Genomic DNA, 27,300 nt, shown 5'->3' with positions numbered 1-27,300 from the left:
ACGCTTTTTTCAATGTTCTCATTTAATATTTTTTCTACAGCTGGAGAGATTGCGTTACACTCTGCAGTAAAAATAGATGCACTCTGAAGTAGGCGTACCATTTTTTCCCAAGTGTTTTCAATCGCGGCACTGCCAACGGATCTTGCTGATTTCGAGCCATCAGTATAAAACACTGTGCATTCCGCGTCTTTTTCGTTTAGTGCTAAGAATTTTTGTAGTATGTGTTCATGTGGTGTTTTTTTTGAAGATGTGTTATGGGAAGTCGCGCACTGAAGGTTGGAAATATCAAGGTGGGAGTGGATCGGGGTTTAGGGCTATCTGAGGCAATCTGTCCATTATGTCTAATTCTTGGCCTCTCTCCTCGAAGCGGACGAGGAGTGGTCTTATTGCTTGGAGTTTGTTGGTAAGCAGTCTTCGTGATAGGCACCTTGTAGCTAATGGGTAACAGATGTTTCGGCAGTGAACGAATTTCAGGATGTATGAGCATGTAACCATGGTTCTTCTGTCAGAAAGGGGTAGTTCATTTGTTTCTACATACAAGCTGTGTATAGGAGACGTCCTGTATGCGCCAGTTGAAAGACGCAAACCTAAATTATGTACTGGGTCCAGGCGGTTCAAATATGACTTCCTTGCTGAGCCATACACTATGGACCCATAGTCTAAGCAGGAGCGTATAACAGAACGGTAAATGTGTAGGAGACATACCCTATCAGAACCACAGTGTTTACGTGAAAGGACTTTAAGTATGTTCAGAGATCGAGATGCTTTCTTTTTCAGCGCGTTGATGTGCGGAAGGAAGGCGAGGTTCTTGTCAAACATTATGCCTAGAAATTTGTGCTCGTTTTGGACAGGTAATTCGGCTTCGTTCAGGTGTAGGGCGGGGCCTGTCCGTACACCTTGTTTTAGTGAAAAGAGAATGGCCACTGTTTTTTGTGGAGAAAAGCGGAAACCGTTTCTGTCTGCCCATGTTGCCCGTTTATTTCTTGTTAGCTGTACCTGTCTTTCGCATGTTGATATGTTTGATGACGTGTAGGCTATCTGAAGATCGTCGATGTAGACCTAATACATAATAGATTTTGGGATTATTTTGTTAATAGAATTCATTTTTATAATAAAAAGTGTGCTTAAAATGCACCCCTGAGGTATTCCATCTTCCTGAACGAAATTTTTCGACAGGGCTGAGCCTAGGCGCACATGGAATGAGCGGTTAGACAAAAAGCCTTTGATGCAGTTCAGCATACCGCCGTGAATGCCAAGATCGGCCAATTGTTTAAGCATACCGAACCTCCAGGTTGTGTCATATGCCTTCTCTAAATAGATAAAGACAGCAAGGCAGTGTTGTTTGTGTATAAATGCTTCTCGGACTGTGTTTTCAAGACGGACTAGATGGACATCAGTGGTGGATGGTTTTTTAAAACCACATTGATGGATATCGAGAAGCTCACGGGTTTCTAGCACGAAGGTTAATCTAGTATTCAGGACGTTTTAAAAAGACTTCGCAAGACAACTGGTAAGGGCTATAGGCCCATAGCTACTGGGGGAGTTTGGTGGTTTTTTGGGTTTCAAAAATGGAACGATAATAGCTTTCTTTCATGCTTCGTGTATCTTCCCCGATATCCAAACTTTGTTAAAAAATTTAAAAGGGCTTTTACGGCATGTTTGGAGAGATGGCCTAGCATTTGGTAATGTATTTTATCGAGGCCAGGTGCAGCTTGTTTACCAGTGGACAGTACTCTGTGGATTTCTCGAGCTTTAATTAAAGTATTGTATGGTTCATTTCTGTTGCTATTTATGGTAGTCTGTTTCTCAGCTGTATTTTTGAATTTTAGAAATGATTTTGTATAGTGTGATGAACTGGAAGCTACCGAGAAATATTGACCCAATATGTCTGCCTGTTCTTTTATGCTTGTCTGTATGCCGGAAGCTGTGAGAAACGGAACTGTCAATGGGGAATAGCTGTTATTTAGCTTTCGTACCGTCTCGCACATTTGTTTTGACCCAGTTGAGCTGTTTATAGAGGACACGTAACTTTGCCATTAATACGTTTCAGCTTTGCAGCGGCAATATCAAGCTTTCGTTCTCGCTTCTTTAAAACTTACAAATTTTTCTGCCATCGGGTATCTGCGAAATGTTCCCCAACCTTTGTTTTGTTCCTTTTTCGCTTCTCTACATTATCGTGCATACCAAATTTTCTGATATTGTTTTACTACTCCAGAGGACTGAGGTATAGCCCGGTGTGCAGTGTGAATAATACAGTTTGTGAAAGCTTCATTTATTTCGCCTATGCTGAGATTATTTGACACTATTGTTTTCTAGGCTGGCTGTCTCTTGAAACAGGGCCCTGTCGGCTAAATGGAGCTTCCACCATCGTGGTTTTGTTCGGATTACTTCCGGTAAGGATTTTAAGCTAATCAGTACATGTAGGTGATCGCTTCCATATGGGTTGTCTAGTACATCCCATTTTAATTCAGTGAAAATAGAGGGTGAACTAAAGGATAGATCGATGCAGCTCATTTTTCCTGAGCTAGGTGAGCAATAGGTCGGTTTACTAGTGTTTAGTAAACAGAGATCATTACTCAGTATAGGATCCTCACCAATTTGGCCTCTTAATTGTGTCGGTTTTGTCACTACCCCAAAACCTGGAGTGCGCATTAAAATCTCCGGCCATCTATACGGCTCAGGTAGCTTTAGATGTTCGAGTTCATGTATAGTTACTCCAAGATGTGGCGCCAGGTACACACAGCATAATGTAATTGTTTTAAATGTGTGCAGGATGGCTGCCACAGCTTCTAATTTAGTATTAAGATGATGTTCTTTAGCTGCGACCCCCTCTTTAACTATAATATCAACGCCACCTGAAAGCCTGTTTGCGGGCTCTCGGTCGCGGCGGAAGACTTTACACTTTTTAGTATGTTTTCATGTTTGGAATCTCAGTTTGTTCCTTGGAGACACAGGGCCGCGTGTGAGACAATGGCCAGTATGTCTTTTATGTCATTTATGTTATGTAAAAGTCCCCTGCAATTCCACTGTACGAAAGCCATTTTGTATTATATGTGTGGAGTGAAAGAGGATCTAGGTTGTTTTCAGGCCCCATGATTCGAAGCCTCTCTTTTTTGTGGCGATCCTAGGGGCCCCGCCGTTCACCCGACGTCGACGGTACAGGGCTGCCTTGACTTGTGTCCATCGTATCCTCAGATACGCTGGAGGTCCGTGCTCGATGCACGGGTACGTTCAAGTTGGGCCTCGCCGTGTGGCGGGGGGGGGGGGGGGGGGGGGGAACGCTGGAGCCTGCTGACCTGGGGGTCCGCATGGCTTGCTTTTGAGGCAGTGGCGCAATGCTAGCTGCGTCCACTGTAGGCGCTGGAGGCTCTGCCCGAGCCTCACTGTGTGTGACCTGGGCAGTCTCTGAAGGCCACTGTGTTGCCGGGCCCTGTTGCAGCACAACGGAATATCTTTTATTTTGCACCAGTGAAAGTCGCTTCCGCGCTTCCCTGAAAGGGATGTTTTCTTTTACTTTGAGTGTGACAATCTCTTTTTCTTGTTTACAAGTTGGACAGGCTCGCGAGTAAGCAGGATGACTGCCATCGCAGTTTATACATTGGTGTAATTCAATTTCGCAGTTGTGTGGAGGGTGGTCATGGGAAGCACACTTAGCGCATGTGGTTTGGCCCCGGCAGCTCTGTGAGCCGTGGCGGTACCTTTGGCATTTGAAACAGGGTCGCGGGTTGGGTATGTATGGTCGGAGTTTCAGATTGGTGTAGCCTACCTCCACAGAGTCCGGTACTATGCTCAATGCGAACGTTAGGACGAAGTGCTTTGTTTGGGTTTCTTTGTTTTCCCGTCTGATCTTTATTCTGTACACATCGCTGACAGTTTGTTCTTTTAGTCCGTTTAGGAGTTCTTGTTCGGTTGCATACTATAGGTCACCGTCAGAAATGACGCCACGAACGGTATTCAGTGATCGGTGAGGGCTGATAGCTACAGGAATGTCACCAAAAGCTGTTACTCCTGAAAGTTTCTCGTACTGATGTTGGTGCAACAATTCCAAAAGAAGGTCCCCATTTACTAGTTTCTTTATTTTACACCCTTGTCCAATGGTGTCGGTTAGGGTCCTTGCAACATTGAAAGAAGAGACATATCGTGCAGTAATTTCTGAGTGTTCACTATGTACCACGTGGAATTTCGGAAAGTTGCTTTTGTTCTTCACGAAGAACTGGGCAGTGACATCGCTGCGCCCCCTCTTGTTAGGAGCACCATCGCTTGAAGCAAAAGAGCTAGCCATAAAAATTGTCACCAGCCACCCCCCACGAAGCCCAACGAGGGGGCGGGACAGGAGCTTGCAAGCAAGCCCTGCCCACGCCAGCTGTATTCTACGGCTATAACCCAATATGGCATAACTCAGGGTAGTTAGCCACACAAAGGTTAACCCTAGCCGCCAGGAAGGGAAGAAACAGGAAGTGAGTAGAAGACAGGAAAGATGAAAAAGTGAGAGAGAAAGAAAAAGATCGAAGAGGGGGACAGGAAAAGGGTACAGCCGATTTCCTCCAGGTGGGTCAGACTGGAGGTGCGGTCTAGGTGAAGCAGAGGCCAAAGAGGTGTGTCAAATGGGCCTTAAAGGTCCAAACACCCGGCATCGGCTCAACCACCAGGATCCCCCTTTCCCCAGACACGGCTAAGCCGCGCACGGCTAGACGCGGGAGGGTCCAGCCCTCCTGTGCTCGGGTACGTGGTGTCGCAACACACCAAACGCCTGCTTACGCAGACGCCCCTGCGGGGCTATTGGAAATGACAAATAAAACTTCAGCGTAGAAGTTACACCTTGAGTGACAGTGTGAACAAACATTAGGAAGAACTCGGAAGCAATGGTTTTGTAACTCGTTTGGACAATAACTACCGTATGCAATGGAGTCCTGTACAAAATGTAGGACCACATTTTCCTATGTTCTGACTGGTTGTCCGGATGATCGCATTTGTTTCTCGAAACTTGCCCGGATGTTCTCGTTTGAGTGCCCAGATAACGGCTCTGGCTTCTGGTTCAAGGTCACTTGAAGGTCGCCGAACAGTGGAGCTAAAATCATTTCATCCTTAATATATCCCTTGACAAATATCGGCCGATTTTATTGCAACTCATTTTTGTCAAAACTAGTAGAGAGTGCTATCGACAATAACGTTCTTAGTTTTTTTCTTTTAAAGAGGCATGTGCAATCACGGAGCAGCAGTATGGTTTCCAGAAAGGGAAGTCGATAGAAGACGCCCTCCTATGTTAAAGAAAACGTAGTTAACAACGTTGAAAACAATATTTTACGTGGGCTTATTTCTAGGTTTTCGAAAAGCTTTCGATTCAATCAAACACGAGCTTCTGTTTATTAAACTTTACCAAAACGGTAATTGTGGCTGCGTGCTTCAGCTAGTTGAAAGTTATTTGAGCAACCATTTTCAAACCCACCGTGGTGGCTTAGCGGCTATGGCGTTGCGCTGCTAAGCACAAGGTCACGAGATCAAATATCGGCCGCCGCTGTCGCATTTCGTAGGGGCGAAATGCAAAAACGCCCCTGTCCCATTGTCCCATACATTAGAGGCGGGTTAAGATCCCCTGGTATGTCAAGATTAACCCGGAGCCCCCCCCATACGGCGTGCATCATAATCATGTCGAGGTTTTAACTCGTAAAACCTCAGAATTCAATTCAACCATTTTAAAGTCGTCAGTCTTGGAAGCACCAACTCGAACTTGGATCTTACAAAACGTAGAGAGAATTGCGTTTGGGCAAGTGTCAATCCTCGCACTTCGGCTGTGAAGCTTCGTTCTGATGTGAAACCATACCTCAAGTGGGAATTCGTATATAAAACGCACTCCGATTTTACTCCTGAATGTTTTTAAATTTTTGGTGCGTGTGTTCGGCGGGAAAATATTTTCAGTTTTAAGACATGTAAGTAACCGAAACCTTTGATTTCGGTGAGCAAATTGCATCGCATAACTCATGAGCAAGCCAAGGCTAAGACAATTTCGTATACATTTGCCTACTTATTTTTGCACTTGCTTGATCATTCAAGAATGTAATAGAAAACTGCAAATTCTCTGTGGATAGATTTACGTCAACGTGACACTAAACCGTAATTTTGGTGGCCTGGCGAACGACCGCCGGTTAGTCATAAGAGCGAAGGCAGGCGCTGCGGTGGACGGCAAACAGTCGCGTGAAGATTGCCGCTCATCTGTGATCGGCGACAGGTCATGAGCGCGCGCTATACTGAGGACCGCAAAAGCGGCGAGTGTGCATACTAGAATCCGCGCGCTTGCAGAACGGAACAAATTAAGCACGCGCGTCGATGGAAGACATCAAGCTGAATTTTCACAACACAGCATAAACAGCACGCCGGTGTCACGCAGTCAAGGCCGCACTTCCCAGCATCGCGATGGTGCAAGACTGACACCACTAATTATAATGTCTGAAGCATAGCAATAAGAAAGAGCCAGTAAAAATTGTCTATGTCTTTCTGAGCGTCGGTGTCTGTTCGAAAATATCCACTAGCTCATGCCCCCATAAGAGAGCAAAAAATGCGAGGCTCATGCGCCCATGAAACAGAGGCTACCAGATTTTAATGTGGACGTTTCCAAACCCGACGGAGAGGGGCTGATTAATTTCAAGCTTGAACGCTTCTCGCTTCAGTGTTCCACGAAGTTAACGTACCCACTACTATAAGACGTACGAATATAGATTTGATATTTCCAAACGACATTTGTGACATCGAGATCACCGAACCCCATGTAGTGTAACACAGCGATCACAAGGCTACTGTGCCCACGTGCGCTTGTAGTATGCCACAGCAATCACAAGGCAGCTCTGCTCACTTGCAAAAAAAATGACCGGTGATGTTTCCAATGTTCGACAAACAAGGGTTTCATTGCCAGCAAAGCACAGACAGCAGCTGATCATATTAACGTTTGAACGCTTCTCGCTTCGGTGTTGCACTCAGGTGAATGTACCCACTATTATAGGACTTACGTGTGTAGACTTAACATCTGCAAACGAAATGTGTGACGTCGAGATGATGAAATACCTTGGTGTATACCACAGCGATCACAAGGTAGGTCTGCTCACTTGCAAAAAAAAAAAATTGACCGGGGAAGTTTCCGATGTTCAATAAACATGTGTTTCAACACCAGCTAAGCAAGGACCGTGGCTGATTACATTCACGTTTGAAGGATTCTCACTTCGGTGTTGCACTCTGATGAATGCACCCGCTACTATTAGACTGACGTGCGCAGTCTTCGCATTTGCAAACGAGATGTGTAACATCGAGAGCACCGAACAGCTTGAAATATACCGCAGCGGTTAAAAGGCCACTATGTCCACTTACAAAAAATTGACCGGTGAAGTTTTCGATGTTAAATAAACGTGTGTTTCACTGGCAGAAAAGCAAGGGCATTAGCTTTTTACATTCATATTTGAACGCTTCTCGCTTCCGTGTTGCAGTGAGGTGAACGTACCCACTAGTATCAGACTTACTTGTGTAGTCTAGGCATTTGCAAACGAAATGTGTGACATCGAGATTGAACTCTTTCAAGTATACCGCAGCGATTAAAGGCTACTCTGTCCAATTGCAAAAAATTGACCCTTGAAGATTCCGATGTTAAACAAACGTGTGTTTAACTGCCAGCAAAGCAAGAGCAGTAGCTTATTACTTGCATGTTTGAACGCTTCTCGCTTCGCTATTGCCCTCAGGTGAACATATCCACTGCTATAAAAACTACGTGTGTAGTCTTCACATTTGCAAACGAAATAGTAGACATCTAGAAGACCGAACCGCTTGAAATATACCGCAGCGATTAAAAGACTACTCTGCGCACTTGCAAAAAATTCACCGGTGATGTTTCCGACGTTCAATAAACGTGTGTTTCACTGCCAGAAAAGGAAAGACATTAGCTGATTACATTCATGCTTAAACACTTCTCGCTTCCGTGTTGCACTCAGGTGAACGTACCCACTACTATTAGATTTATGTGTGTAGTCTGTAGGCAGGAAAAGGTGGCCGGCCTACAGCTCCGTAAACGGCAACAGGCCTTTCCGAGGTCTCATGCACGACGAAGGCCCAAGGCGCTCGTTTCGATGACGGACGCCCGGTCTCCTGAACCTCGCGCGTAGATGCGGGTTCGAGGTTGCCGGAGGTCGATCTGAGATCTCGTGCCGTGTAACGACCGGAGGTGTTCTCTGTCTCAAAGACGGACGCCTGGTCAAGTGAACCTCACTCGTAGATGTGGGTTCGGTAGGCCCTGCGACTCTAGTCGAGCCGGCGTTCGAACGAACTCCCCTAGGCGGGCCCCTTTTTCATTCGCTCCACGAGCCTCCGTTGTCTTTTTTTCCTCTTCTTGAGGACAGCCGCACTGTCGTCTGCTCTTGCGTTCCTTACTTTGTGAGTACTTCTTCACACAAGGGAACCTCGGAGGGCAGCAAGCTCCGAACCGGTCGATGTTGTCACGTGAGAAATCTTGTATCGGATGGTTATTGATCGTTATGGCATAAGCACTGTGCCGGTGGAGGTGGTCTGAGTGGAAGTGCCATCCGTATATGTGTGGACTCGGTCAAAGTAGAAAGTGTGCAAACAATCTAGAGCTGCTTGCTTCAAGGCCAAGGTAGGCAGGCCGGTCTTCTTTCTTATCCGTGGAACCGTAAAACGAATTTGAGGTTGCTTTAAACACCACGAAGCTGAGGTTGAACGTGCCGAGTCTTTGAAGCCTGATAGTAGGGAGGCACGATAGATGCTGACCTCGTTGGAGAATGACGCCTGTGGACGTCATTCTCCGGTAGGAATTCGGCCAACCCAAGAAGCGCGAGCTTGGAAAGAATAGGGCTTAGAAAACTGCCTTTGGGAACGCCTCGGCATGTGAAGTGGTCGGATGTCGGCCCATCTTAAGTACGTACGAACAAGGACCTTTGTGTCAAGTAGTTTCTGATCAATCGATATACTCCCCCTCGTAGTTCAATTGTCAAAAGTGCGTCTAAAATGGTTTGATGGGAAATGTTGTCGTAAGTGCCTTTCGCGTCAATAAATAGTGCTACTGATAATCGCTTCCAAGATTTTTGCTGTTCTATAGATGACACTAGATTGATGACACTGTCAATCGATGAACGGCCTCGTCGAGATCCCGCCATAGAGTCATGGTAAATTTTGTGGTGTTCAAGGTACCATTCGAGACGCGTGAGGATCATACGTGCCATGAGCTTCCCGACGCAGCTAAGTGCTATAGGCCGATAAGATGCCAGTTCCAGCAGTAAATTTCCTGCTTTTAGCAACGGTATCCCTATTTTTTAACGTATCCCTATAACGTATCCCTATAACTTATCCCTTTTAAGTATCCCTATAACGTTTCTATCCCTGTGGGATGACACAATCTCTGCCATGAACTATTAAAAGGCTGAGAAGTTCTATTCGTGCTTCTCGAGCTACGTGGGGCAAAGCAGTACGTGTTATGCCATGGGGCCCTGGTGAAGACGAACACCTACAGAGCGCCATAGTAGCTTCTAACTCTTCTATAGAGAATGGAGCGTCCATACTTGTATCTTGTGGACCGAAAATGTCGCCTAAAGCGATGTCAGGGACTAAAACTGTGCCGCCGGCGACTTTCGCACAAACTTCCTCTGGAAAGTCTATCTGACAGCGGTTTTAAAAGACAGCAAGAGCGTTAAAAGGACGACGTTGCTGGGGACCTGAGCAAAGACACCATAGGGTGCCAAAATTATTTCGGAGTGCGCCACTATGGCCTGCCGCATAATCCGATTTGGCACGTAGCCCCATAATCCATTCAAGTTTAATGCTTCGGCCACGATGCGATGTGCCATGTGAGGCAATGACCTTGCAAAACCCTCTCAGAGGTCATGAAATATTGCGCACAACAATGCCTTAAGCAAACACCTCTCCCTTTGTGTTTTGTGTACTAATCAGACAAACAGCAGTGTTGCATGCAAGGTAACGTTTAACAAAGCTATGGCTTCTGATAATTCTAACCTCTAAACCTAACTTCCATTATATTCGTTTCTTATGGATCATAATTGAAACACAAATATGATATATAGTTCGATCACTATAAATAATTTATTTAGGTGATTATTAGCTCGGAAGTCCCGCCATACGTGTCAACACTGTTATACTCTCCTCAGTCCATTCTCCTCTCCTTGTTATGGTGTGGCTGCAATATTTAAGGCACTGATAAACGCAGTAATTGTTACGTGCTTGCCCCCCCCCCCCTCCTCATTGTAGGCTTCAGTCTTAACACTTAAAACGTGAACCGGCTGTACTTCTATCTCGACTACAAGAGCCCAGCTTATTTGTTCCATAACCTCCAGTGCATTGAGAACAATTTGCAATGTGAGAAAAGAATGCCAGTAGTACACATATTAAAGAAATTATGAGACACTGTTCGGTGATGGAATTCGTATATTTGTGCTGCGTGCTTCTGGCTTAGTAAAAGAAAGAAAATTGCACTTTTTTCTAAGTTCAGCCTCTCCAATTGAAGGCAATCTCTGTGTTGTTGGAATAGAAGTGTACCGTGCAGTGGGTGCACGTCAAAGAATACCAGGTGGTCAAAATTAAAGCGGAGTCCCTCACTACGCGTGCTTCATAATCAATTCTTGTATTTGGCACATGAAGCCCCATAATTCAATTAATTTGAATGCAATATAAGTGTGGAAGGCGGACCACCGCTTTGACCTAAATTGCTGGTACTCAGTGCACAGTAGCAATTGTGAAAATAATCTTTCTTGACAGACTCGCGCAATTGCTGAAGTATTCTTCATTTTACCGCAGTTATTTTCCGCGCGTGTTTCCCTCTGGCTCTGAACAACCCAGATGTGAAACACCTTTCCTGAGAATTCAAGCCGCCCACAAGTGGTCCTGTTTGATTTAAGTGAAATGAGGAGGAACAAAAAAATTACAACATATTCGATGCTGAGAATGCAGGCGACCATGAAATCATAATCCTTCGTCGAATGCCTCCACATTTTCCGTCCTGCGAAAGCACTTTCTGATCTGGATCTGTATTCGAGAAAAAGCTTTTACGGTGGGAATTCTTCGTAATAGCAAATTCTAGTCAATCTTAATGCTAGCCAAATCGTTAGCGAAGGCGACCACCATTTAAATGACAAAGAGCACTTAAGAAAGAAAAGATTTGTGAATTGGGTCACTGGTGAGGACATCATCAATTTGTTACAGCTATTGTCAGCAGGCTAATAGAGCAGCGGGTATCAAAGCAAGAACAAGCAAAACAATCTGCAGTAATATAGAGATTTTCATAAGATTTATGAGAAGTTGAAGATAACGGAGGCTGGCAATGCGGGTCGCCATCCTTATCTGAATAGGAGGCCAAATTCACACAGATTTTCATTCATAAGTGATCGATCTTTGCGAATAGTCGGCCACCTTCGCTATGTGTGTGTCCAGCATCAGGATCGACTATATAATTTGCTCTTACAAAGAAATGTAACGTTAGTTTTTTTTTTGTAGAATGCGAACATGTGCTGTAATGTTATAATAGCTGAGGGTAGACTGAGGAAAGAAATTCTAGGCTAGTCAGTGGTTCTTGTTCCTACAGCAAACAAATAAAGAAAAAACTTAGTGCTCTTCCACTCTGCGAAGAAGGATAACCAGTGAAGCTGTATTGGGAGGACTATTGTGATAACAACATTAAAAACTAAATTATGGGGTTTTAAGCGCCAAAACCACGATCTGATTATGAGGCACGCCGTAGTGGGGGACTCCGGAAATTTGGACCACCTGAGGTTCTTCAACGTTCGGGTGTTCGTGTGGGTGCGGGTTTAACCTGCGGGTGCTAAGTTCACGGGTATTTGCGCGTTTCACCCCCGTCAAAACGCGGCCACCGTGGCCGGGATTCGATCCCGCGACCTTGGTTGTACTGCCATGCTAGAAACGTTCTTGCCAAGGGTTAAATCTATAAACAACCTGTGACGTATGGTCGGCACATTGACGTCTGTGTAGCACTCATTCTCAAATAATTCCAACAGGAAGGACACGATCCCCTTACCGTCAGAGCGCGCTACGTCGACGTTAAAGTGCCCCACAATGACGATCGACTTGTCTTCGACGGATGAGATCCAATCAAACGCGTCTATTAGGAAAGTCTCAATGTCTCTTTTGGACGTAGCCGGGGGATGCGACTGTCGCCACGACCGTCCCATTTTCCGTCTGCACGGCACAGACGTTTGCACACTCGGCCTGCTCTGCGAGGGCTAACGCGTAGGACGAGACGCCCGCGTAGCCATTCTTCGCGTAAATCGCAACGCCGCTGGCTCGGGATTCAACGCTATTGTTGCACACTACACCGGTGTATCCGTACACTTAACGGAACGCGTCCGTCCAGGTCTCCGACAGGCAGAGTATGGGATGGAAGCACGGAGTGGTTTAAAGCGGCAAGTGCGAAAGAATGCCGTTAGCTCAATTAGTCTGTGCAGACTTCATTGAGTGAACTATGTGCCTCCTGCCCATAGCAAGTGAAAAGTGCAGCTGCTGATAATGGCGCTAGGGCGATGACTGCGTTAGAGGAAAACGATAAAACATATATAACTATATATTCGTACGGGTAATATTTCTCTGTCCATGTAACTAGACAGACGGACGCAAAAATTTCGGAACCTAGCCTTATAAAGGTTCGCTGTAAAAGTAGTGGTATTAACTATTCTGATTATAAAGATAAGGCTCCCGCCGACAAAGTGTTGAAATAAACATTTCAATTCTGTCCAAACTGCTACACAAATGCCAGATACACTTTACAATGTTTAACGTTTGATGAACCGCCCCCAATGTGCTAACATACATCTAAGATGGATAGGCTTTAATATCAATTCGAACTCAGTAATCTGAACAGAACGTTAAGGGCACCACCACAAGCATGGCTATGTAATGTCACTTAACACAAACGCTGATCTGACGTTCTTCCCACTAAAACGTATTTTACGGTAAACGCACCCTCACGCCAAGTCAGTTTATGAAATTCGGTAAGTCTTTTTACTTTCTTTTCATTTGCAAAATGCTAGATGGGACATCACCGACAGTTGAAAGAGGAGACGGGGAGTAGACACCTCTCAAACCTGGCGTGGTTAGCCCCATGGGAAAAAAATCAAATTCTTGGATTTTACGTGCAAAACCACGATCTCATAAGAGACACATCATATTGAAGGATTCCCGATTAATTTTTCTACCTGGGATTCTGTAACCCTTCCGTGCCCTGGACGGTCTGGGTTAGCTCACGCATTTCTGCTAAAAACGGTCAAAGACGTGCTTAGCTTGTCAGTGGTACTTTGCATTTTCTAGCAATGCCAAGGACGAGCCTATAGCTTTGTTTCAGTGCTTGTCGAGCTCTTGGTAGATGGCGAAAGATAATGCACGGGGCCGCGCCAGGAGAACATTCTTTCTGTGGAGGTAAAACAAGTTGTCAGCTGGGGCTTCTATAGTTAATTAGGCCAATTTTTGTCAGATTTCGGTATAATAGCGCAGCACGCAAATAGTTAACCGTTACTCAATGCACGGTATACGAGCGTCTTTACATTCCGTCATCATTGAAATGTGGCCACCGCGACTGGGACTGAACTGTCAACCTTGTGATCAGAAGCGCAACGTCATCATCATTGAGCTGCCAAGCTGGGTAATCATTGCGCAAGGGCCGCTTTGGCTCTTCCTTGTGCGGGCCAACAGCGGTCCACGTTCCATTCGTAGCGCTGACGTGGTGCGTTGACTTTAATTGACGCTATAGTGCGTTTTCAGCACACGATTTGACATTTCTGATGATGCAAGCACCACAGAAAACGTTTTACAGGCGTTGGTTGTGAAAAAAGCCACCTTCTAAACGCTAGAAAATGGCACTCGAAGCCCCTGACCTGCATGAGTAGCCACGGCGTGCGTGTGGTGGCCGATAGACAGCCACTCACGTAAGCAGTATAGGTACCAACCAAATTTCCAAGAGGAAACAAGTCATACCTTCGCAGCAATTACGCGTTAGTTGGGAGCACTTAATTTCCGGAAAGCAGACAGCCGACATACACGCTTAAGCTTCACTTCCAATATGGGGGCGCCTCCAGCACCTATATGTATTCTTTACGCGTTCACTGCAAAATTCACCGTTATACGACTATCTAGTGGTTCGCATGAAAATTCAATGGGTAAAGATAATGAAATCAAGAATTGGACGGAAACCCGTCTGGTCAGGAATATGCATGATAGCAATTAAAACGGAAACCGACCCCGAAAGTTTATAAAAATAAGACGTTTCGGCTCCCGCACGCGAACGTTGTTCACAATGACGCTGATGAGCACGAAGTCGCGGGGATCGAACCCCGGCGATGGCGGCCGCATTTCGATGGGGGCGAAATGCGAAAACACCCGTGTACTTAGATTTAGGTGCACGTTAAAGAACCCCAGGTGGTCGAAATTTCCGGAGTCCTCCACTACGGTGTGCCTCATAATCAGAAAGTGGTTTTGGTACGTAAATCTCCATAATTTAATTTCTTTAATGACGCTGAAGGTGAAAATGGTCTGGTTATGTTTGATTTAAGTTGTGACGTAAGGAACATGTGTACACGTGGGGTAAGTTGCCGTCATTACGATCAAGTGTGTGCTCGGTGTTCTGGATTGTCAGGGATTCACGAAAAAGCCGCGCAGTACAGTTTCGGAGAGATCCAATCGGGATCTCTCTGAAAGCGGCTACGCTGACTCGTTTGTGCGTTCCGTGGAACGTCACCTAGCACTTTCTGCGCGCACCGGCAGCACATGCCGCAGGAATAGTGCGTCTGTACCGTATGCTGCTTGGATCAGCGAGCACTTGGCGCGAGTTTTACGCTACTACAGAGGCCCTACAGCGTAAAACTATTGCAATATGTATTTATTCCAATCTCCTGGCGTCAAACTTGCATAACCGCCGAAGCAAGCATCGGGCGGTGAACGGCGGGGTTGTCTGAACGCACAAATCTAACGCTCTTCTCGTTTATAGGAGGTCACTTTTCTTTGCTTTAAAAACGAACATTGCCTACACTTAGTGGCTTGCCTCATCTAATTGGTTGATAAGAGGCGAGGAGCACGCTAATTCAAGTGGAGAGGCATTCGATGAGGACGAGCCAGTGCACTGAAAATCGATAACCGGATGAAGAGGGTGGTGCCAGCGATTGGTCCGTTCTCCATGACTCAACCTGCGGTGGCTGGTCGAAAATCGCGGCGGCATGCAACGGAAGGATAAGAATGCCGCTAAAGCGGATCCTCAGCAAAGAACAGTCGGGAGAGCGAGGTCGAAAACGTGCCCTAAGTGCTCGAAAACGTTACACTGCCACGCAAAATGTTTTATTGTACGCGAATAAACCCAAGCTCTCCGGCAAGTGCAAGTGGCCAGTACCTGAGCGATCAGCGGCAGCCATTTTTTAACGCGATAGCGTTAAGGAGCTCGTGTCGCAGAAAAGCCGGTGTCGTCGGCGTAGGTGTCGGCGTCCGCGGCGTTGACCGTGAGCGATAAATCACGGCAGGCACTTCATAAATAAAAGCAACTTCCAAGATGGGCTGGGTGGGAATCGAACCAGGGTCTCCGGAGTGTGAGACGGAGACGCTACCACTCAGCCACGAGTTCGATGCTTGAAAGCGGTACAAACGCGCGTCTAGTGAACGCGGTGTTGCCTTAAAAACGTGCCGTAGAAAGCTATACTGCGGTGTATATCGGTAATTTTGAGCCTGTAACTTACAGAAGTCGCATTTACACGAGTAGCGAAGTACGTTTCGGCTACATTTCTTCTGCGCTTACCGCACACGCAGAGCCATCTTGCGGCAAACACAGAAGACCCCCTCCTCTCAATGTACGGCGCTGCCCCGACAGGTGGCGCGCCATACGCGCATTGGGGCTGTGCGTGGTCCGGTTACCTCTCCCCCGACTCCCCCTCCCCTGACGACGCTTCGCCGTGCTCGCACGCGGGTTGCAGAATAAAGCGCCGTTCCTTTCTTTAGATTACTATCTATCTATCTCTCTGCCCGTGCCGATGATGACGTTTGGCTGGCGTAGATCGTTTCCCCCTCCGAGACACCGAGTTCTTTGGTTCGTTCCGTTTGCTCAGGCGCACGTTTCGTTGCCGCGCCAAACGCTGCGTTGCTCGACGCTCTCCGTGTGATAGGTGGGCGCAAAGTCCGATGCGGGGCGCCTCGTAAAGGCCGATCCACACGACGGACCAAATTGCTCTTTTGGACCGCGGTCCGCGCATCACGTGATAGGACGTCACCAGTTCCTGCGTACCGCCGTTGGCCCGCGCAAGACCGCGGTCCTCGCGGTCCAACAAATCGCCGAGGCTTTTCCCGCTTTCGTTTTGGTGGCGGACCGCATGCAAACCGCAGCGATTTTGGCTTAGCCAACGAATGTTGTCCGGCAACAGAGTGTCGTCAGCCAAATCCAATCTAGTTTTCGGCTCAGCAAAAGCCAGTCAAGCCAGTAGTTTCATGTCCGCCGTTCCGCCTACACGTGCGTGCAGCAGACATATTTTTTAAACACCGTGTTCTCTTGGAGTGACGAGGAGGTTTATTCATTTTGTATACCTCGTTGAGCAGTTGCCGGCTTTGTGGGGCTCGAGCCGGAATGATAACAATGATAACACTCTGGCCGAGAGTGTAGCTGGTTGGTCTGCTCTGCTGTCTGCTATGCGGTCCGCCGTGTGGATGTGCTCTGCGCCGGACCGGACCGCGCCGGGCCGTGACGCCGCATCACGTGACCGAGCGGCCCGCGGACTTGGTCCGTCGTGTGGATCGGCTTTAAGTGATCCCTGCGCCGTAGCGCATTGTCTTACACCCATTGGCGGGTCGATGGGAACGCTGTCGCGTTCCACTCTTGAAGGCGAAGCTTAAGCGTCCTCCAATTTTTTATTTCTTTCGGAACGGGGCAGCCTGCGAGTATTCAGAAGAAAGTTCACTTTTGTTCGGCATAATAATGCATCTTTAACGCGTACACGTCACGTTGACGCGGTGAGTATACGCGTTTTGTGACGTCGCGTGACAGGCAGGTGAAGTGGGTGCAGCCCGACAACTTTTGACTAATAGCCGATGGCTAATGGCGAAAAGGCGTCTAGTCAAAAATAACTGTTGTTCTTTTGTTCGGTCAAGCCATGCATCATCAGTGTGTACGCGTCATATCAGATGGGGAGCTATCGCGGTTTTTGTGACGTCGCGCGACAGACAGGCGAAGTGGGGCTGGTCCGAAAAAGTTTTTGACCAATCGCGCAGTGCTGATTGCAGAATTGGAATAGAAAAGTTTGGAATAGCTTTACGTTATAGCGCTCCAGCATACAGGCAGCACATGGGCCAACAAAAAAAGTCAAGGCACTCCCTTGTAAACGTAAAAGGCATGCTAACGAAACAAAAATTCCCAGGCGTCATCTACAGCACCCCATGCACAGAATCCGATCGAAGTTACTTCGGCGGTACAGGCACTTTCTAGCCAAGACTCAAGCAGCACATGTATGACGTAGGAAAGAAGAACGTATCTTCCGATTCCCTGCCTCAACATGCAGTAGCACCTCGCAATGATACAGACTGAGACAGCGCAAAGATAACAGAAAAAGAAAAGAACTGGACTTCTCGACTTTTTCTTGACTTCCTTGAATCTAGGCCACCGATCACCAACTTAATCGCAGTGACGGCAACATACCCCACGCGTACACATCCCTCATGTACACATGTACACATGTTGCTTTCGTCACAGCTTAAAGGAAACATAACCGAACCATTTTCGCCTTAAACTTCAGTGTGAACGACGCTCGCATGTGGGAGTCGAAACATCTTACATTTATAAACTCTCATGGTCGGTGTCCGTTCTAATGGTCGTCGACTAATCATAATAAAGACGAGTTGCGATTTAACTAGGGAAAACAAGGCTTGCTGATGATAACAACGCGGACATAGTATCACATGCGACTAGTCGTATATGTGTTATGTCCTACGTAGTTGCAAATAATTTGCGAAGCCATACCATTCCTATTTAGAGGTAGATCTCAGCTGAAGTCTGCGATTTTAAGTGTTAAAATTTGCTGAGTGGAACCACCTATAAGATGATTCTGCAGAATTTAGTTGAAATTCTACAGCCAGAATTTTTAAGCATTTTTTTTTCTTGAAGTTACCTTAAATGCAGTTCGAACACACCTCTTTCAATGGGAAAGCACGCTGGCGTCAATTTCAGCTCTCCTCCCTTTAATGTGTTGGCGGTGTGCGATTCGCTTGTTGTCATCCACTATAATGCTGACTGAACCGAGTTATGCAAGCTGGAGGTGACACCCCTAGAAAGTAGCCGACCGGGAATGGGCCCCCGGATGAATAACACATGTGAAAAAATTGAATTGAATGTGTGTTGTTTAGTGGCACAAGGGCCAGGTATGTCCCAAGATCGCAAGGCCAGTGTTAGTGACTTCGCAGTGGAGTGATGAGTTCTAAGGAGTTGATGTGAGGTAGCTGTAAAGGGGCCTAAAAAATCGCTGTGGAATGCGTAAATCTACGCGTAATAAGATTATGGCGATGACTAATGACGTGTGCTATGTGCCTTAATGTGCACTGAGCAAAAAATTATACGACACACAAAATACGTCGGATGCAAAAATTCGCTAGAGCACTACTGCCTCACTAGAGCCCTTGAAACACAAGGGCTTGGAGGCATGTACTATATAATACTATATTTTCAGCGGCATCTTCTGATGAGAGGAAGCACTATGAATGTATGGGGCTAATAACATGTAAGACATCTTTCAGGAAAGCTAGGCCTGGGTTGATATCAAGAAATGGTTCTGGACCCAGAAACATTACAGCATGAAGAGGGATGTGCTGCCGGTATGCTAGCGGAAATTATCTCTTTCTCTCAGATTCGGTTTCCTGACACTCCAGGAGGACGTGGAGGGCGGTCAGCCTCTCCCCGCATCTGCCACAGGTTGGGGATTCATTTCCCATGAGTGCAAAATAATGGGGGCGAAATGCGTGTCCTATTATGAGACGACCGAATAGGACAACTGTTCTGCGTGATTTTGGCGCAGAGGGCCAGACACCTAAATGTGGCTTTATTACGCGCAGCTCATTATTTGTTTCCGCGTCTCACAGGCATTGCCAGTGGTTTCGCAGTTTCTATCTTAAGAAAGGCCTAATTACCATTGTATGGACAGTAGTGGTAGGATTAATAGCTTTCGATGCAATTGATGTGGCCATCTCGTCCGCTAGAGCATAACCGTCGATGCCCCTATGGCCAGGCACCCAGCATATAATGATATATTGGTTATATATATACGGTTTACACTGGATGGAACAGAGCTGGATAAACACTAGGTGTCTGTTCTTTCGGAGTGATAATAATGCCTTTACGAATTTAGCGAGTCTATATGCATTACTGCTTTTTGGAGTTTTGATTTTATTTCATACTTCACAGCCGACAATAGCGCATAGGTCTTAGCCGTAAGGATACTTGTTTCCAAATGCAGCACATCGGATTCCAAGAAGGATGGACTGACGGCTGCATAGGGCACCCCGGCATGTGACTTCAATGTGTCCGTGTAGAACGCCCTGCAGGAGTACTTGTACTGGAGTTCTAGGAAATTAATCAGTATTTCGATCGCTGGAGCGTGCTTTGTAGCTTTTAGAAAAGATAAATCACATTCTATCAGCTGCCACCCCTAAGGCGGTAGCAGCTTAGCTGGAGGCATTAAGCGATGTTCGAGGAGCGGGACATCCATTTCAATCCTAAGCTTCCTCACATGTAGTGAAAAAGGTTGTCTTACAGAAGGGACGATTACGAAAGGGTGTAGCACATGACATATGGTTAACGGTATTAGAACACAGATGCTGATGATCAGACTGAACTTTCAGAAAATATGTTCGGCTGGTGTGTGCTCTCTGCAGATGAAGTGCCCACTCATTTGATTCTATGTCTAAAATTTCAATAGGACTTGTTCTGAAAGTACCAGTGGCCAGCCGGACACCTAGACGGCGGACGGCATCTAGCAGCTCTAGCGCGCTCTAGGTCGTGGAATGATAGATCATGGCACCATAGTACTATCGTGATCGAATGAGGCTCTTGTAAAGATTCATTAAACACTTCCTGTCGCTGCCCCATGTTGTGTGGGACAAAATTTTCAGCAAGTGCATTGTTTTTAAGTATTTCACCTTGATATACTTTATGTGTGGAATAGAAGTGAGTTTAGAGTCAAGTATAATGCCTAAAAACTTGTGCTCTCTATTCACCGGTATTTGATGCCCATACATTTAGATATTGGGATCTGCAATGAGCCATTTCGTCCTTGTGAACAGTACGTAAGAACTGTTGTAGGGGTATACTTTAAATCTGTTTTCGTCTGCCCATTTGGCCACTTGTTCCAGCCCTGTTGTACCTGTCTCAAACACACGGCAAGGTTAAAGGATTTGAAGCTTATCTGAATGTCCTCGTAGACTGAATAAAACATAGCCGCTGGTAATGAAGCACGAAGCGCGTTCATCTTCACGATAAAGGGCATGCAGCTAAGAACGCCTCCCTGGGGTACACCAGTTCCTCGTATAAAAGGTCGCGACAATACGTTGCCGATTTTCACACGGAAGGCACGATTCGACAAATAGCTTTCTATTATGTTGAGCATATTTCCAGCAATGCTCATTCCCGACAAGTCTCGTAAGATCGAGTTGTGCCATACACCTTGTCTATATCGAGCAAAATTGCATCGCGGATATTTTCCTTCAATGCGCACAAGATGATCAGTTGTGGACCGCCCTCCTCGGAAGCCACACTGATAGAGATCATGCATAATATGGAGTTCAGGGAAATGTATGAGTCTATGATTAATCATTTTTTTCAAAAAGCTTACACAGGCAACTTGTAAGAGCTATTGGGCGGTAACTTGCCGCCAAGGAAGGGTATTTACCCTGCTTCAAAACAGCAACCACAAGCGCTTCTTTCCATGTGGATGGAAGGTATCCGGCAGCCCAAATAGTGTTGAAAAGTGCAAGTAGTGTAACTTGTGTGTCAGTGTGTAAGTTTTTGATCATGCCATACATGACTCTGTCAGCTCCCGGTGCAGAGCTCTTGCATGCGATCAAGGCAGCTCGCAACTCGGCAATACTGAAAGGGCGGTTATATGGTTCGTTGTGTCTACATTTACGTACGGCTGACTTACGTTCTTCTATTTGTTTGCATTTAAGGAAGGATTGAGAATAATTAATTGAGCGTGACACACGCTCAAAGTGCTCCCTAAAGAGAGTCTGCCTGGTCTTGCAAGGTATTCCCTTGGTTGTTCACCAGAGGCAACATATGGATATGTGGCCCATTTAGCTTTCTTAAGCCATTCCGCACTTTCGCCTCCTGCGTGTTAGAATTAATAACCGAGAGTAACCTCACCCAGCTTTCTCTCTTTGCCTGACGCTCTCTCCGCCTTCCCTGTCATTTATTTGTTTAAATTGAATTAGATTGCCAGCATTTGGCGAGCAGCGAAATACGGCCCATGCCTAATTCTGCCATAGCTTATTTCTTTGTGACAGACTTTGAGACAGCGTGTTAAACTGCACCGTCTCTATAGTATCAGACCACATTCCCCAGTACTTCCCTCGTAGCAGCTCACGTCGCGTAAAAACTGAGCCATACTGTAACACCTTCATGAGATTTAGGTGCACATTAAAGAACCCAAGGTGATCCAAATTATTCCGGAGTCCCCCACTGTGGATGCTCATTATCAGATCCTGGTTCTGGCACGTAAAACATCATAACGTATATTTTTACCTTCATGAGTGCAGGTCGAACCGGCTTCATTATTTCATCCTACTAATACAAATGTCACCATGGTTTTAACATGCAACACATGACATAGCCGCAGGTACGCATTATTGTATAACATATGGTTGCTGATGACGTCAAAATATGTACTTCTCTCGCGTACGCCACATCCAGTACATATGCGGAATCCAACAATCGGCATGTCGTAAGCTCGCGTCATACGGCCGCTGTAGAAATGATGCAGTCGGCATCATACAATTTTTCGCACCTTCGTCTCCTGACCTTTTAAATTGAATTAGATTGCCTACATTTGGCAATCTGCGCAATACGCCCCATGCCTTATTCTGCCTCCTTACAGTCGTCGTTCCCCCAGAGAACACGTCTTGTAAATGAACCACCATTCGTTTGCGGGATAAACTTTTCGGCTGCATGAATAATAAAAGCGGTAAAATGTACAACAGCTTCATCTATAATAAAATCGTTTAACAATCACGAGGTAGAAAAGTTTATTCTTTAAGATGCCCACTGTCTGCGAATTCTAATGTACATCGAGGACTAGGGTGGTTGCTTGGGCTAGTTGGTAATTCATCCATCGAGGAATATGGGGAGGGTTTTTATGCAGTTATCAGATTAATTCTTACAGCAAAGCGGCCATTTCCATGAAGTTTATTGATGACGTTCCATTCCAGGTGAGGCAGAAGAGAACAAGAGCCAATTGCTTGATCTATCGATCCACAATTGTTGGGTTGGACGCTGCAATAGGTCGGCTCCATCTCATTAAACAGGCAGGCACTAGAGGTCAGAAGAAAATTTTCAATGAATCCACCTCTCGCGTGGCATCACGAGTCTCCCCACATCGTGGTGTGGGCATTAAAATCACTCACGAGTAGGTAGGGGTCCAGAAGCTGATCAATGAGGTTATAGAAATCACTTTTTCTGAGTTGATAGTTAGGGGGTATGTATACAGAATACATAGTGACCAGTTTATTAAAAAGCATCGCGGGAACTGACGTCGCCTCAAGGGGCGTCTGAAGGGCGACGTCTTGACAAGCTGCAGATTTGTCGGCAACTATTGATACAACGCTGGAGGCGTTAGCCTCGTCGCGGCCTTTTCGGCAGATGGTGTAGTTGCTAAGAAAGTTAGTGTTTGTAGATTTCAGATATGTCTCTTGAACACACACAAATTTCGGATTATGCTTGTTTAGGAGTTCTCTAATATTACCAAGGTTAAGAAGTCCTTAACACTCCGTTATAGTATTTGTGTCTCCATTAAAATAAATGTGTTTTTTGCTGTGTGTTTAAGGGACGAATGTTAGCTCACGGGCCAATTCCACGCGCCTTGACGCGAGTTTTCTCTTTTTTTGGAGCGATCGCCAGAGTCTCGCTGCTTCTTAGGCGCTGGTGGCGTCGTCTTGCTAGTTGTGTCCATCACCTCTTGCGAGGGACACGCGCTATTCCGAGCACTGTGTTTGATGTGACAGCCTCGGCACGTTGGACGAGACCTTTGAGGTGACCTGCCCGTAGGGCGATGACCCCTTCTGCCGGGGTGGAGGAGGGGTGGAGGGGTGGTGGAGCCATGCTTAACCTTGAATCCTTGCAAAGCTACGCTGCTCGTTTCACCTTTTCAGACAATTCCCTTACTCTAGAGTTGCATCTTTAAAAAATCGTCGAATTGGACCCCATATCACTACGATAGAAACATGCGTGCCTATCACTGTTTCATAAACTTTACCATCGCGAATGTTTCCATGATGACTTCTTTCCGTCACCCTCTGCCAGATCTTTCGCCTAATCACCCTTTCAAAGTCAAGCGTCCAGTGTGTCACTCAGCTCTTTACGCACAATCATGTATATCCAGCACCACACTTGACTGGAATAACCTACCATCAGACATTGCTGCGGAAGTTCAACCCAAGAAATTTCAACAAATGTTGCGTTCATACATCAGAATGTGACGTCTCTGTGCAATATGAAAGCGTACATTTTCTTTGGATTAGTTATTTGCTATAATGTGTTCCTCTGGCACCTTTGCTATCCGTCCGATTTTGTTTTCCAATTATTCTCTTTTGAGTGCCTTTTATGTATTCTGAATTCTACGTGTTTCAATTGTCAAATTTCGTCTAATTGTGAGCTAATTTTGTTTTATGCCAACTTTTATTATACTACACATAGTCGTGTCTGCGTATTTTGTCGCGTTTTTCTCACAAATTGTTATGACAGTATGTTCGTGTGCTCTTACCACCCCTCCCCCCCCCCCCTATGTTAATCCTTTTTCGGAGGGCCTTAAGGGTATTTTGAGTAAATAAATAAATAACCAAATTAACTCGCAAACCTACCTTTGGTAACCCAAAATGAGTGACGACGTGTAAGCATGGAGGATGGTGCATGACTACAGCTTGGCGCTGGACAGACAAACACGCAAAATCAGCCAAGAGGCTCCAGCGGCGCATTACAGCGCTGCGTTCTCTCCTGCTCGAGACAGCCAGGGAGATTTATTCGGCTGCAAATTAATGTACAAGATGATGCCTGGAGGCAAGGTAGTACCCAAGCTAGGAAGGGCGTGGGGCTGGGGTTTATTGCGGAAGGTGCAGAAGAGGAGGCCGGCAAACACCGTCTAGAATGCTCCAGACCCTGTAGACAACAGTGATGGCGGCTTAGCGTAAACAACACTGCTTCGATCAGGGGATGTTGATGGAACGGCCCATCGTGGCAGCTTCGAACGGGTCGCTTACTGCACACAACAGAGCAGTCATTGCAAATGTCTTTTCTCTACCACACACATATCTAGCCACATTTGCCTATTGCCTCGTGTTACCGACACGGAAAGTTTCTCCCGAGTGATGCATGGGAATTGCCTTGTTTATTTGGTCCTAAACATCCAAGCATCTCCACATTTCTAGCCAAGAATGGGTGATCATTGACGTCGATAACACCACAGCTTGACTCGCGGGGGTGGAAGAGAACGCGTAGAAAAACATGAAGACCGCACTCCGCACCCCTCTCTGTTACATTGGTTATGATCACAAGTTAAGCGGATTTCAAGAGCTATGCTGCGGGGTACAGAGACAGCATCGCCGGCACCCTGTCTCTGGTAATATATCATAAAATGCAGAGAGAGGTCCATGGGCCCTAAATTGCCGCATGAAGGTGTCTAATAAACATCGCGTGCAAGGACATGTGCATGGTTCCTGATGAAGATAAATAGAAGCTGTAGTATATTGCGATCTCTGCAAATGCTGAACGCGGCATACGGTAAACTATTGCACTTGCATAGCAATCATTATTAATGCAAAGTTAGCACCAAATAATCTCCCCTCCGGCTAACGGAATTCAAAAAGACTGCAGTTCCGGCATTAGATAGTAGGGCATATGCTGCGATAAATATTTGGTTAGAACAACTTGATTTATACCCAAACTATATACAGACAGAACAGCGTGTGATAGATGTTGGTATTTTTCTTGTCTGAATTTTCACGCGCAGCTTTACCTAGGCGTGGCATGTCTTTGCTAGAACCATACATTTAGCGATTATCATCATATTTACTTCATTCTCTGGCTAGGCGCGAATTAAACTTGGAAATGCTTAATAGCGTAAACATAGTATATCCATGATAAACTACATATGAGAATTCTCAGCCTCCAGATAGCTTTTGCTTTAAACAATTTACAGGGACAATATCGACCAAATGCGCCAAAGACTAATCAGGAGTATCTTTAGTAAGCAATCGTCAAGGTCGCTTTCGGATCTCGCTGGCGTTGTCTAAGGACCAGGTAAGTTCATAAAGCGTCTGTAGCTCCTCGTCTAAGCTAGAAAAGTGGTTTTACAGAAGACTAGCTTTAGAATTCGGTGCTTAATTTCAGAGTAAAAGTACCGTGTCCTGGTACGAATATATCCCAAGTCTCGAAAGAGCAAAGACGCCAAAATCCTCGCAGTTGCCGCTACATGTAGCCACGTTAAGAACGGTTACTGAAGTATCCGTTGAAACAACAGAAATTCATTTATTTCCACTGGAGTAAATTATCTTATAGTAAAAAATGGTGTTGCAGTTCATACGATAGCCTTTGTAAGCACGACGTTGGCTTAGCTGAGTTTGTTCAGTCCGTCACAGAGAAAGAGCACTACTACGGCGGATCGAAGCTGGAGATTGCCTAGAAGCCATCTGTCATATTCGGGAGACCTAAATGAACCTGCGTCACCGAATAACTGGTATCAAGGTGTCAGGGGCATGTTCTCATCTGCGCCGCTGGCTTACACACATTGGGTCCAATACCGTGCTCGTATTCTCTATTGCGCCGGTAAGCCTAAGTATTAGGTGGAGGGCGCCTGATCTTTCTGTGCTTTATATGAATCGAACGTTGTAGAAGCATGAACAACCTTTGGCGATGCCATTTATTCGTTAGGTCTTTCCGTGCCGATATAGCCAGACCTTAAACACATACTGCTGCGTCAGATGTGAAAGTAGCTACGTTTTATGAACCTTCTGCACCCGAGAGTCACAATATGTACGATATAGGCAATAGTGGTCCGAACAGCACTTCTAATCACTCAGTAGGCATCAATCAACAGGGATTACAGGCCTCACAGCACGGCATCAGTGCAGTGCGCTGAAGCTAGTACCTACCAATTTTCACTCGTGTACCGCTGTGAGAAGCGCTTACACAAACAATTCATTGCTTGACTTTACTTTAATCTTCACTGCTTTGCCTTCTCATTTTTACAGTGAAGGTGTCTATGGCTAGATCTGAAAAAAAAAATCTGCCTTCCCCCCCCCATGTTGATAAAAACAAATCATCACGTGGGCCGATGCTGCTGATAGTACAGACAGGGTTCAAGCTCAATGGCACATATCCCTGTCGGCTCGCTAGTCTATGACGAGACGCTTCCAAACATCAGTGTATATGCAAAAGTAAAAAAAAAAGAAATTGAAAAGAACAATATAGGAACATTGGCAGAAACAGAAAACAAAAGAAAAAGAAATCGCGCTGTTGGCCAAACGCTAGTCTGTGACGATGTGTGTTGAAACGTCAATGTATACGTGTAAAGTAAAAAATAAAAATAAAAAGTAAAAAAGGACAAGAAATTAAACAGAAGAGATAAAGAAATGAAAAAAATAGATTAAGAAACATGAAGTTAAAACAAATAAGAAAAATTGAAATAAACAACGAAGCTATGTGTTTGTGCCTTGATAGAACCAATATAGCATTAACACAACATAGAACTTAATGTAGCTATTGAGTAATACAACTTCGTTGGCCTTCCATCTTCACATAGTGGGTGCACTCTGAATGTTTTCTCTTTTTCTTCTTTTCGAGTGGGTGGGAGTGGTGTCTCTTTCAGGAGACAATTGCTAGCCTATTTCCCTTTCTTTATGTTTGTACCGGTAGTGTTTATATACTTAGCTGATTAATAACAACAGAATGCAAAGTGCCAACTTCCACGTAAAGGATTGTTCTTCACTGAGCTGAGAAGCAGGTCTAGGCACACGTTTGCCACAGCACACTCGTTCCTTTCCGTGGACGCCAATTATGAAGAAACGCAATGACTT

The sequence above is a fragment of the Dermacentor albipictus genome, chromosome 1, assembly GCF_038994185.2.
Source record: "Dermacentor albipictus isolate Rhodes 1998 colony chromosome 1, USDA_Dalb.pri_finalv2, whole genome shotgun sequence".
Lineage (NCBI taxonomy): Eukaryota > Metazoa > Arthropoda > Arachnida > Ixodida > Ixodidae > Dermacentor > Dermacentor albipictus.
The sequence above is the reverse complement of the archived record's forward strand: the minus strand, read 5'-3'. Positions refer to the sequence as shown.